This window comes from Artibeus jamaicensis, unplaced genomic scaffold, assembly GCF_021234435.1.
Source record: "Artibeus jamaicensis isolate MK-2021 breed Jamaican fruit bat unplaced genomic scaffold, CSHL_Jam_final contig_685, whole genome shotgun sequence".
Lineage (NCBI taxonomy): Eukaryota > Metazoa > Chordata > Mammalia > Chiroptera > Phyllostomidae > Artibeus > Artibeus jamaicensis.
Window position 1 is genome coordinate 29,239,168 of NW_026521924.1, and position 13,771 is coordinate 29,252,938.

The following is a 13,771-nucleotide window of genomic DNA, read 5'->3' on the forward strand; positions in this document are numbered from 1 at the left end:
TCTGCCCCGCACACCGGTGAGTTGGACTGTTTTAGAGTCTGCACGTAAGTGGACCAATCGGAGTGTTTCTCTGTGTCTGGCTACCTTCCTTAGGAACATGTCCTCCAGGTTCACCCATGTTGTTGTAAACAGCAGGGTTTCCCTACTTTTGAAGGCAGCATAATATTCCATTGGATGTGCACACCGCATTGTTTTTATTCGTTTATCTGTCGACAGAGACCGAAGTTGTCTCTGTACCTTGCCTACTGCAAATAACACTGCAACGGACGTGGGAGGCCAGCATCTTTGTTCTGAAACATGCCGTCTCGGTTTGGGGAAATCCCGGTAAATACATACAAGAAGAGTCGTCTCTGAGTTTACAGACATTCATCGAAAACATGAATCGCTTCCAGAGTTCTTCGACCTCCAGGTGTAGCCGTGACCGGCTCCGATCTCTGTCAGCAGGGTCTCTGTTGTGAGTCAGTTCGTAGGGGAGGCGAGTCGAGGTGATGCAATCAGATTGGAGATCTGGCTCCGACACTGACTGGCTGCGTGACCTTGGACTGGTCACTTCACCTCTCAGAGTTCCAAATGTTCATTTATAAGAAGAGGGCTGTCCGCATGTCATGGGGGTCCTGCGAGGAATAATGGGGATAATTATCTGGAAGTTAATAGGCCCCAGGCCTTCCCTATTCACTGCCTGTGTGACCCGTTAAACCCTGCGTCCTCGTCTGTCAAATGGACACAACTGCAGTGACCGCCCCATCGGTGAGGATCAGACAGGTACAGCCCATAGCGGGGTGTCCGGCAAAGCATAGTAAGAGTTCGATGAACAGTAGCTGTTATCATCGTGCACAGGAGCGTCGAGCCTGTGCAGTTCGTCCCTTGGAGATGAGAGTGGAGGATGCTCAGGTGTGTGTGCACGTGTGTGCACAGATTCCCTTGCACGCATTTGAACCTGCGGCGGGAAAGAGGCCTGGTTGGAGTGGGCCCAGGAGACAGTGGGGTGAGGGAATGGAATGCAGAGCCCACGTCATCGTAGACCATCGCAGAAGCCAGGAAGCAGGGCAGTGACTGGAGAAGGATGTGGGTTCGAACGGCAGCCAGGCCGTCAGCTGAGTGGGAGGACACGGTGTGACACAGCCACTAAGACACCCCTTGGTCATTGTGAGGATGAGAACGTTCAGCCCAGAGAAAGGTCCCAACATCGCTGTACTTTGTGCGACACTTTACTCGGAGAAGGGCATTGCCTGGGAGTTTTAATATGTTTCACAGCGTATTAGTAAGCTTTTCCATGTGGCCTTTCCTGTCACTGAAAGATGCTTTAAAATAATTGAGAGATTTTAAAAAATTTTATTTCATCCCAACATGTCACTACCTGGAGCTGCGAGTATGCGTTTTGTTAGCAAAAGGAGACCTGAGATTTCCTGTTTCCTGTTCCTCCCGATTCCTTAGTGCGCATCTGTCTCAATGCTCGGCTCCCTCGCTCACCCTCCATGCTGCCTGCCAGCCCCCCACCCAGGTCTCCAGCGATTCACCGCTGATTTAATGGAAGCCTCTCCCCAGCCGTCCTGACTCCTGTCTCTCGCTGGCCCTATTCATCCTGCCTCGGTAATTTTGAAACATTGCCCTCCCCGTGCTGCCAGAATACGGTGATGTCTCTGTCCTACAGTCATAAAATATGAATCGCCTGGCCTGAGTTCACCTCATTTCCATCTCATTGCCCCGAGATGTAGCCCGAGCTCACAGGAGGCAGATCTCCCTTTCCTTGGACACCCCGGCTTCTCTTCCCTTTTCCCTGCCTTTTCTGTCTTCCCAGGGCTCCTAGGAGACACCCAGACTCCTCACTGCACCCCTCAAGGCTGCACGCCACTTGTAACCCTGCTCACTTCTCCCTGCCAAGCAAGCCCAGCCCCCTTCAAATTGAGCAGTTTCCCATCTCGGGAACCTTTGCACTTGCTATTTCTTCTGCCTGGGAAGCTCTGTCCCCTCCCTTCACATGCCTGCATCTTATTTACTCTGCAGCTTACATGTCACTCCTTGGAAACACCTCTCCATCTTTCCTTCAAAAATATCCCACTCTCCAGTTTGTTTCCTTTTGCATCTACACTTTATTTGCTTCATAGAAACTGCTGCAGTTCCAGCTGACCTTGCTGGTTGGGTTATCACCTGACCACCTGCTGGGATGTCAGCTCTGCAGGGTGGGGGCGCTCCCCTTTCATGGTTATCTCTGGGTCCCTGTGCCTGGGGCAGGGCAGGAGCCGCGTGGGGCTTTGTCGATGCTGTTAATGGATGGCCTTGCCCCTTGCCTGTCACTGCGGTCCGTGCAGTTTGTCATTGTCCATGTTGTTTGCTGCTGGTACCCTGGTGTCTGGCACTTATGGGTTCTCAACAAAGAAATGTTAGAGGCTGGTTGAACTGAACCCACAGCAGGGCCCCTTCGCCCAGCAATTCAGCCCTGACCACGTCATGCAGTGCTATTTCCCTCTTGTGTGTGTTCAATGCAGAGTGTGGCTCCTTCCTACTGTCTGCTACCCTGAGATACTTTCAGGGAGCTCCACCCACCGCTGTGCCGCGTACTCCCCACTGCAGTGAGGGCGGCAGGATCTGCTCTGTGTTACAGATGCGGGGGAGGGAGAGTGGGGGAGTCTGAAACTTGCTCCCAGCCTCCTAACTGCTAAGTGAGGGAGCTGTTCTCTGAAAGAGCACAGTGGGGGCCCGGGGGACCTGGGGGGGCACCCGGGGTCATGACAGAACTGTCAATCACCTGAGCATCATTTGGGGCATGTTTTTAATGGTTCAATTCCATGTACTCTTTTAATGATAGCAACTATTTTGTAATATGCCCTTTGCCATCCTGAACAGATATTCATAAAGGATATAACTTACATATACACATATTTAAAAGCCTTAATCCCATTACATAAAGGAAATAAATAAAAGGCCAGTAATTCGTACAATGCGTTGTATTTAAGTGAATGTGCGAACACCAGGTGGTCTCATGCTTTCACACAGTCTGTGAAACCACATTCTTGGGCACTTTATGCTCTCAGAGACTCACTGTGCGACTGTGACAGTGGCAGATGCGGGCCAGGCCATGTGGGCCGTGCTGTGGCTGCCACCCCACGAGCAGTGCTTGCTGCACGTGGGACGTGGGGCCGGCACCCCGTCCCTCCCCCTCTGAGTTCCAGCTGTGCCCCCCAACGCCCCTGTGAATTTCCAAACTGCCCTCTTGGGGCCCTTCCACCTCTACTGAGACCCACGGGGGTGGTGAGGGGCTGCGCTTAGTGTGAACCCTGGCCTTGCTGAACTTTGTTTTTTTCTAAAATGGGGGATCATAAACCCTCTCTCAAAGATGCATTTGAGGGTGACATGATCTGAGAGGGGAGTGCTGTCCCCGATGCAGTAATCCAGCCCCCGGCAGACCCTTGACACCTGCCCATTTTTCACTCTGCACCTGGGCAGACTTGTTCTGCAAACGGCCAGACAAGAAAACGAGGTTGGCTTCATGGGCCACGTGGTTTCTGTTGCAGCGACTCACCTCCACGGCTGTAGCAGGAAAACAGCCGTCAATGGTCTAGAAACAAATGGGCGTGGCCATGTTCCAATAAAACTTTAAGTACAAAGTCTGGTGGTGGGCCGGATGGCGTGTGTGGGCTGCCTCGTTTGCTGATCCCTGCTGTGTGCCTATAAAAAATCCGTTCCCCACTTCATCTGTCCACTCAACTGGATTAAAATCTCCCTCGAGTCCCTGTTTCTAAGTTTTATCATAATAAGTCAGGCAGAAGAGAGTTATCAACCAGGGCTGGAGCAGGCAGGCCCGGAGGCGGTTGCCAGAGATAATGAAGAACCTACAAAGCAGAACAACCTCGCATCTGCAGCCAGCTGCCTTCAGCTTGCGGGGGGAGAGGCAGTGCTACTAATGACCAAGTTCGGGGGAGAGGACATCACAGGACGAGAGCGCGTGGGTGAGGCGGGGTGACGTCCCTGTGTGGGGGCCCAGGCTTGTATCTGTCAGGGAGCGTGTTTCTGAGGATCTTCAGCATTTCAGAGGGAAGTCCCAATTTGTCCCTTGCATTTCTTTTCTGAAAGTTTCTTGTCCATCCAATAAAAGAGAAAAAAAATAAGTTTAAAAAGGGCCAGACAGGAACTAGTATAAAGGACACATGGATAACAACTAAAGGGGGTGGAAATGGGAGGGAGGTGGGGAGCACGGGGGGGTGGGCTGGGATGGGAGGAAAAGACAGAATACTGTACTTGAAAAATAATTAAATAAAAAAATTAAAAAAATAAAAAAGCTAATAGAAATATGTATTTAAAAAAAAAAGGTCCAGAGATCATCCAGCAAGCCAATTAGAACCCTGCAGTGCTAATTGCAAAGCAGGTGTCATCTGCCTTGCCTTTAGCTCCCTGATTTCCATTGTAAATGTCGGTCATAGGTGTGGGGAGGAGAAAAAGGAGGGGGCTGTGGGGTAGTTCAGAGGCCACCAGTGGGCAGCCGGAGGACACATTTCTTTCAACAGTTGCAGAAAAGGTCTGCTTGCCTAAAATTAAAATTCATATAGTCCGCATAAAACCCACATAAAAATCCATCTTTTGAGCTTCTCCTGAAAAGTCAGAGGTCATGGGGACTCTGGAACTGTCTTCCGCCAGCACCAGGGGGTGGCTGCTGCCTGTGGGTCAGGGGGTGCACCCGCCCGAGCTGCCTGCTTCCTTGACTGCAGCCTCTGTAGGCATTTGTATTTGTGAGGTCTGCATCCCTAAGAAATGGGCCACGAGGTCTTTCATGAGTCACAACACTGCTCACAAGGTGAGGGCTGGCCTGGTGAGGGCCTCCTAGGTGGCCTCCTTGCTTCCGAGCATGGCTCCCTACAGGGGCTACTCCAGGGAGGAGAGGAGGAATCAGTAAAAATGCCCAGCTGGTCTGCCCCAGCTTCCCAGCTTAGCCCCCTCACTGGCTTCCCACTGCCAGTGGACGAAGACCCCAACCCTTCCCATGGCCTGCAGGGCCCAGGGTGGCCTTGTCTCTGTCCACCTCCCCAGCTGCCTGTCTCTGCCTGGTGCCCCTCTTGCCCACTCAAAGGCCATATTCCAGGCACACTGAGCTGCTTTCATTTCCCCAACCTGTTGAGATCTTTCATGCTTTTAAGAACCTCAATTTTAAATGTATAACTTTGTTGAGACAGACTCTCTTTGGCTAACGCTGCATTTGATTGAACTTGACAGAAATCCAAAAGAAGCAAAAGGGAAGCTTATGTTCCCCGTGTAATGATCTGCGTGTAGGGACCCAGGGCCTCGAGGCATGGCAGCTGCGTGGTGACTGGTGGTTTAGACGTCTCCTCTCTTGTCTCTGCTGCATGTGGCCTTGTGATCCAGTAGGGTGGCATCCCAATGCCAGGCCACAGGCTGGAGAGACAAAGGAAGAAGGGAGCCCACAGGGCATGCACACCTTCACTTAAGTGGAGTTCCTGGAAGAGGATTCGCTGATCTGTACCTCTCACTAAACCCTGGCCAATGGGATGATAGAAGGCCGCCTGAGCCGCAAGGAAGCTGGGAAATGTAGTCTTTATTCCAGGAAGTCACGTGTCCATGGAAGAAGGTGTGAGTACCACACACCTGCACGGGCTTCTGTTAGTCTCCAGTAGTCCCTGTCTCCTAGTTATGAGGATTTGGATTCAGAGTCATCAGCCCCCAACACTGTGCTCTTTACTGTTTCGCTACCCTGCTTCCTGACACACAGCACGTACAGTAGACATTTAATACCCACTCTTAGAGTAACGAAATGTGGAATGGCTGTGGGTGCTCTTGGGAAGTGTTGGTATGCAGGCTGCTTCATAATTTCTTTAGAGGAGAAGGCTTAGAGAGTCTTAGAATTTATAACATCTTAGATCTGCCAAGAATGACTCTCATTTTAAAAATTTAATTGACTTACGCACGTATCAGAAAAAGCACTCATTTTAATCGTACAGTTTGGTGAGTTTTGACAAACGTGAACATTCTTGTAACCATCACCTCAGTCGAGATGCTGAACATTCTCATCACTCTAGAAAGTTCCTCGTGTCCCTTTGCAGACAGCCCCTGACCCGCACACCTCGCCAGGAAGTCACCGATTGGTTTTCTATCATTGTATATCGGTCTTGCCTGTTCTCAAACTTCATGTGAACGGAATCACACCACTTGGACTATTCTATGTCCGGCTCCTTCAGCCCGGCATTTTGCCTTGCAGTGTGATCCCCGTCACCGCTTTTATCCATACGGTGGTTCTTTTTGTTGCGAGCAGAGTCCCATTGCACGGCGGTGCCTCAGATCACTCATCCACTCTCCTATTGATTGACAGCTGGGTTGTTTCAGTTGTCGGCCGTGATGAGTGAAGCTGCTGTGAACACTCGAGCTCACACACAAGTCTTTTCACTTTCATTCTCGTGCATAGATAAGATCGGAATTGCTTAGTCATCGGATGGGTAGAGGATGACCTTCGTAACAAGTCACTGCACTGATTTCCAGAGTGGGCTGACCATTTTACCTTTTCATCAGCCGTGGGTGTGAGGTCCAGTTGCTCCGCATCTTCACCGACACTTGGGGTTAGTTACCAGGTTTCATTTTTGTCACTTGCGCTATTCCAACAGGTGTGCGGGAGTGTCTCGTGGGGGTTTTAGTTTGCATTCCCCTGGTATCCGAAGGTGCTGAGCATCCTTTCGCCTGTTTACAGGCCACGTACATCTTCTTTTCTGAAGTGTCTGTTTGAATCTTTTGCTCATTGTATTCCTGGGTTTTTGTCTGATTATCGAGTGGCCAGGGCTCATCATAATTCTGGATACAAGTCCTCTCGCAGACATACAGGGTTGGGCGAACATAGGCTCACAGTTGTTCGAATGGAGAAAGACACGCAGGTTATAATGATCACAATATCTATATTAAGCCACAAGGATGTCACTCACAACTGAAAGCCTGCTTTTGCCCACCCCATATGTATTTTGAACATGCTCTCCCAGCTCATGGCTTGCCTTTTAATTTTCTTAATGGGGTCTTCTGATGAGTAGAAAGTCCTAATTTTGATGAACTTTTCCAGTCCATTCATTTTTTTCTTTTATGTTGCAATTTTAAAGCATGCCCCGCGTCTGCTGTGTGGGTAATCAGGGAGTGTTTGTTTGAATGGCCGGATGCCTTCCGAGCAGGAGTAACCTGCAAGTCTATGAAGACACGACCTCCCTGGGCTCTCTCTGGTCTGGGGGGGTTCACGTTGGCAGGCAGCTCCCCACTCCAGCCCTCTGGCCCCCCAGGAGTCAGGCTGATGAAGGATCCAAATCAGCATCAGCATATGCGTGTGCATACATGTGCCCAAAAAGCAAGCAAACCCTTCTGTCTTCACGGGTGAGGATTCTCCCGGCGCCTTCTCGGCCTGATATTCTCGGGAAATGTTGCTTCGTAAATATTGAATTGTGTTGTTACCCTCAGCACACGCCGCCAGAGACTGCTTCCTAGGAACGAATTCGGAGTCGTGTGTGCGGTAATTACCCCTGGAAGTGTTCATTCAAGTCGGAGAGCAGGTTAAATAATGAATAGGAATGGCATTTATGGTTCTAATTTAGAACCTTTGTCTCATTTTTTTCTGGATGAATTTGAATGTCAAGGGGGGGGCAGTGGGAGCTTGAGGTAGGCGGGTGGGTGGAGCAGGAGGGTGGACTGACTCATGATGCTGGAGAAGGGGCTCGGGGGGCACCCTCCAAGGTTTGAGCCGGGTGGCAGTGCCGTGGGAACCAGGAGGGTGGTGCGGGCAGGACCAGGGGCGTGCCCACTGGTGCTGTGGTCCTTGCTTCCTCCCCAGGGCCATTTCTCACCTTTTTGACATCATTCCCGTAGAGAGAACTATGAAGTGCAGAGCAGGCCTGAAGGGAAAACAATTCGATCCATTGTCCCGCCTCCCACAGGCAACCATTATTAGCACTGGGGAGCCTTCTTTTGCCAGCCTTCTTTCTCTGCTGAGGTGTTTTTTTTCCCTTTGAAACATACTTTGAGACCATACTATAAATACAGTTGTGTCTTTCGTGGTGTGTGGGTTCACCCTGGGGACGGAAGCATTGTGGAGTAGGATTGCACACACTTTATGAACAGCAAGCCCCGTGTCTCTGGGACCTTTCTCTTGTCCGCTGCTGTGTCCCCAGAGCCCAGCATGGTGCCTAGTATGTGGCAGGTGCTGGGTGAGTGTGTTGGAAGGAGGCGCCACTTTTAGTGCCTGTGTATCACCCCTTAGTGACAGTGGCCAGCAGTATAGGGTGTTGTGGTGTGCCGGACACATGCTACCAGCTTTACAGTGCCTCCCGCCCCGGTTGGCTCAGAGACCATTCTTTGTGTGGCCGAGAGCAGAGATCTTGGAGCAAGTGTTGGAGCAGAGAGCTTGTGAGCTAGACTGTCTCTCTGGGTTTTGTATCCCAGCTGCATTGCTTTTTAGCTGCGTGACCTAGGGCAAACCTCTCTGTGCCTCAGTTTCTTCAGTTGTAAAAATAATATCTACATTGGAGATATTATTTGCTAATTATCTGTTAATAATATCTACATTGGAGAACTGCCAAAAGGATTCAGTGAAATGGTTCTGATCAGAGCCTGGCAAAGAGAAAGTGGTTTGGATTGTTGGTTATAATTGGTATTATTCATGGTCTGGGTGACCTTAAGCAAGTCATTTTACCTCTGAGACTTAGTTCCCTTACATGGAAGACGCAGAGAGGTTGTGATCATTGGAATGAGATGTGGGAAGAGCTGAGTCCGGAGCCTGGTTCCTAGTAGGAGCGCAACAAGGAATAGTTATTAGCATGTGCTAAAAGTAGCGAGAGCTTTCAAGCTCCTACTCCACCTTCTAAACTCATCTCAAAGGTCACTTCCTCCAGATGTCTTCCTTGATTTCTCACCTCCCCCTGCCATGTCTCCTCCCATGTTCTTCTTCTGCTCTGTGAGATCCTTTGTCACAGTGCCTCCATGCTGACCTGTGATATTTTAGCTACCTGGGTCTCCACCAGACCCTAAAGTCCTTGCAGGCAGGGACCGCCACTGTCCCTCACTGTCCGGCACACAGGAGGGCTCTACCAGGCATGTGTGGGGTGCAGCTCTGACTGGAGCAGTCGGGAGGAGTGTGGGGGCTGCCAGACCGAGGGCGACAGCTTCTGTCGAGTCATCTCAGAGGGGAGACGTTAGTTAGCAGAGGCTTCTGGGAAAACTCGCTGCTCGTCATAAATTCTAACTCTCTTGGGTAACGTTTGGCCAATCTGTCTTTTCCCGACTTAATTCAGAATTGGATGGGAGGGAAGGAAATGTGTCTGAGCGACTCTACGCTAATGAGCTGTAACAATGCGCTGGGAACCGCGTTGCTCGGAGCCACTGACTTCCAGGCAGAGAAGGGCAGCGGCGGAGAAGCAACCCCTGGGTGTCCAGCGGGTGGTCCGAGGATTCTGCATTTTGTCAGAATTCCCAAGTTCTGAATCCCCTCGGTACTTGTCTTTGACATAACCTTCATTCAAGGGATAATTGATGTACAGTACAATGCACCTGTTTTACCAGTACAGTTTGGGTTTTAACAAATGCCCGTACATCTGTGTAACCACCACCATGACCAGCGTGTAGGAGTTTCCAGCACCCTAGGAAGTGTCCTCTCACCTTTTGTGGTCAATCCCCTCAGCTGCTGCCCTGGGTGACAACTGATCCTCTTTCTGTCACTGTAAGTGGGTTTTGTCTGCTGTAGAATTTCATATAAATGGAACCACATAGAATAGACTCTTTTGTACCTGGTTCCTTTTGGGAATCCTATTATGGTGTTATTTGAGGGCAAGGTTTAATCCTGCTTCACTGTTAAACCAATCCCTGCCCATTACCCAGCGCGGCTGCTGTGATAGCTGTGGGGCCCATTCTCACGCTGCCTCTAAGACGTCCAGCCGAAATGTCCCCTGTTCCTTCCCTGCGTCCCCCAGCAGTGCTGGCCGGGTCGATGCTGCTGCCGATCTTAACTGCCTGTTAACAAGTCCTTACCATGTTAATAAGTATTGGCTTTGTAAAGTCTATTCTATTATCACAACCCTCATCTGAATTAGTTATTAGTGTCCCCATTTGAAAGAAAAAAATGAAGGCTCAGAGACGCTGAGCAACTGAGCTGACACCACACAGCGACATAGTAGCCGAGCCAGCCTTTGATCCAGGACTGTGGTCCCAGGAACTTGCTCGGGGACTCTCGCTCTGCTACAGTGCCTTGCAGGTGAGCTGTTGTCTTCACCTGCGTCCTGGTAGCTCCTCCTCGTAGCACCCATTGCATTTTTATAGTTAGTTGTTTCACTGTCTGAATTCTTAGCTGTAAATGCCAGAATCTACTCCAGCCATTTAAATAAAAAGAAAATGTATTAAAGGAAATTTGGCAGTTCACAGAATTTCCAGCGGGGCCCAAGTCAGCTTGGAGGCTCTGCAGCCAGGAATAAAGCTAAAATCTGGCTGAATACCACGGTCCCAGCTGCCCCTGAACTTCAGACACGCTCTGCATAACTAGAGTCTTTGGGCACCTGTATCTTCAGTTGCTCCCTTCTTCTTCCTCCTCCTCCTCCTTCTCTTCTTCTTCTTCGAAGATTTTATTTATTTTTAGACAGAGGGGAAGGGAGGGAGAAAGGGAGAGAAAAACATCAGTGCGTGGTTGCCTCTCATATACCCCCTACTGGAGACCTGGCCTGCAACCCAGGCCTGTGCGCTGACTGGGAATTGAAATGGTGACCCTTCAGTTCTCAGGCTGGCATTCAATCCACTGAGCCACATCAACCAGGGCAGTTGCTCCCTTCTGATTGATGTATCACACGACAATCTGTGATTGGTGGAGCCTGTCACATGACTGTGCCCTGGGTACAAGGGATCCTGGGAGAGTGAGTCTCTAGCTTCTGTGTTGGAAAAGCAGAATATCCCCAAATGTGGGAATGGGTTCAAAAGGAACCCAGACAGCCAGAGACTATGGCCCGTGTTCCTTACAGGTCCTCCTGGACCGTGACTTCCTCCAGGGTAGGGAAGGTGTCTGATTTATCTCTGTCTCCCCGACACCGAGAACATGGCAGGTGTGGTGTCACTTCTGAAGAAGTATCTATGTAGCAAACGAATGAACACAGAGACAGGTGAACGAGTATGGATTTGACACAGGCAAGACCTGGAGACATCCTAGAGGAGGATGTGTTGAGTCATTTTGAGAAATTAGTTTCTTGGCTTTGTCCTCTAGTCTCGGCTCCAAGAGTTGAGGGTGACTCAAGCCTGGGAGCCTTTGGGGTCCTCAGACCGAGGACCTCGAGGCCCCTTCTCCAAGTGAGGCAGCTCTACGGACCAATCTGGGCACCAATGGGGGGTCAAGGCTCTCCGGAAGCAGCATGTCAGCCCCAGGCAGGGAGACCGACCACCTGCTGGGTGCCTGGCCCAGGGGCAGGCGTCGGGGATGGGGAGCGGGTGGGACTGATGTTTACTGAGCACCTACGATGCTCTAGGCGCACTGGGTTCTCTTGCGTCAACCCTTTGGGTAAGAACCGATCTTCCCATATTATACACAAGGAAACTGAGTCTCAGAAAGACTCAGCAACTGGCCTGAGACCATCTGGCTGCTCCGGGTTAGAACTCTTCCTCCATCTCTAGACTTTTGGATCAAAATCTGGCTCTAACTCATACTAACCATTGTGGCTTTGGGAAAGTTACTTGGCCTCGGTTCGCCTATCTGAGCTCTGGAGACAAGAATAATCCTGACTTCACAGTGTATTGCCCAGATAAAATATGGCAACACATGGGAGAAAATATGGTGCTGAACAGGGACAGATGTCTCATTGTTCCAGCATGATTTGTTGAAACAGTTATTGTTTCTCCGTTGAATCGCCTTTGCATCTTTGTCAGACACCAGTTGACTGCATTTCCCCGGGCCAATTTCTCACCTCTCTGTTCTGTTGATCTCTGAGTCTATTCTTCCACCAACACCATGGCATCGTCATCACTGTAGCTGTAAGTCAGTCTTGAAACCAAGCAGTGCGGTTCCTCCACCTTCATTCTCCTTTTCCCGGAATTGTTTGCCACAGGTATTTGGACACAATGTTGTTAGGCACATAGACATTTAGAATCATTGTGACTTCTTGGAGAACTGGCACCTTTCTCACGAGGTGGTAACCCCCCTGATCCCTAAAACAGCCTTTGTTCTAACATCAGCTTTTTCTGAAATTAGCATAGCTACTCCAGCTTCTCTTTGCTTGGTGTTTGAGTTACTGATACTCCTGCCACGCCCACTGCGCCCCCCCCCCCCACCGGGAGAAGCGGTGAGAAGAATCTCTGTTTTCTAAATATGCAGCAGTCCGTGTGCTTGCACAGAGCAAGATCAGAACGGGAGCCCCTGTGGTTCCCTGCGCTGTCGAGATCCACAGCCCCAGCAGCCTGCATCTGCGGCGAGACTTCTCAGGGAGACCTCCATGGCTTTGCAGCCTCCTCTGACTTGAAAGTGTCAGCATCTTGTATTTCCAACCTCTCTTCACCTTCCAGGTGGATGACTTGACACCCGAGGAATTCTCCTTTCATATGGGCACATGGTGTGTGCCCTGGAGGAAAGGCAGAGGGATTAGCTGTAGGTGTGATTTTTATTAAAAAGAAGCTCTTTCACCACCCCCGCTACTGGCTATGAAAGCAGGGGGAAGCGTCCCCAGGTTCCACAGGAAACACGCAAGGGACTAACTGGACGATAGGACCCAAGGGCACGGCTGGAAGAGTGAAGGTTAATTCAGCACCCTGCTCTCTGGAGTCCCTTGGAGTTTTAGCTTCAACAAGGGCGGAGAGGGTACAGGGAGGGGAGGGGATGTCACGACGGTCTTCATCTATATTCAGTCACCAGGAATAGCCTTCCGACTGTAATTGAATAGAACTGGAGACAGAATCAGGCTGGCTGGCTGGAAGCTGGCAGATTATCTACCTTCATAGCCGTGGGGTGGGGAGTGCGGCATAGGGGGGCAGCACCGTGGAAAAGAAAGGCCCAGTCTGCCCAGCTCTGCTCTGTTCCTGGCTGTACTGGCTGCAGAAACGGGGGTCAGGCAGCCTGAGCTCAAACCCCCCACTGCCTGCTGGGTGACTCAGCTGTTCTCTGCCTCCAGATCACTACCTGTAAAATGAGGATAATGTGTATTGAGGGCATGCTGGTGAGGGTGAAGTGAGATGACCCATGTAATCATTTCTCTGGTATTCTTGCTTCTCAAAGTGTGGCTCACAGGCCAGCTTTGAGCTTTGAGCTCCCTGGGAGCTTGTAGGAAACGCACACTCTCAGGCCCCTCCCAGCGTCTGCGCTGGAACCAGGTCGAGGTTGAGTCCAGTGCCGGGTGAGTCCATTACATGTCCGAGGGCACTGGGCTTTCTGGGGTCTCCGCCCTCTGTTCTGTAATAGTGTTCTTTCTACCCGCCTGAAACAGTCCTCAGAGCACAGAGCATTTGGGGGTGGCAGGTTCCTGTTGCTCTGGAGAGCCCTGACTCTGCCTGGAGCAGTGAGGCTGAATTCCTTCCTCACATCCCCCCACCCCTCCCCCTGCTCAAAGACCAGCAAGTCACCATCACTTCCACTTCCTACATCTCTTGACGGCTGCTGCAAATACAGAGCCTTCGGCAGCTTAGATCCTGTTTTTAAAATGTACCTAAGGGAGCCCGCCATTTAAGGAACCCCGTGGTGAACCCTTCTGCAAAGCAGATAATTGCCAACTAATTTATCCATTTTACAAAGCGCCCCTTTTGCATATTATGATTTCAGAACTAAGGAGGTGGAGCTGTTGGAAGC

General features: G+C 50.6%; 1 long non-coding RNA gene across 1 annotated transcript; it reads right to left on the reverse strand.

The window, feature by feature from the left end:
- Window positions 1-3,247: 3,247 nt before the first annotated feature.
- LOC128628284 (uncharacterized) lies at window positions 3,248-10,570 on the reverse strand. Its single transcript, XR_008392614.1, has 3 exons — window positions 10,515-10,570; window positions 8,663-8,753; window positions 3,248-4,074 (listed from the first exon to the last, which is right to left on the reverse strand). It is a non-coding gene; the product is annotated as an uncharacterized LOC128628284 (long non-coding RNA).
- Window positions 10,571-13,771: the final 3,201 nt, after the last annotated feature.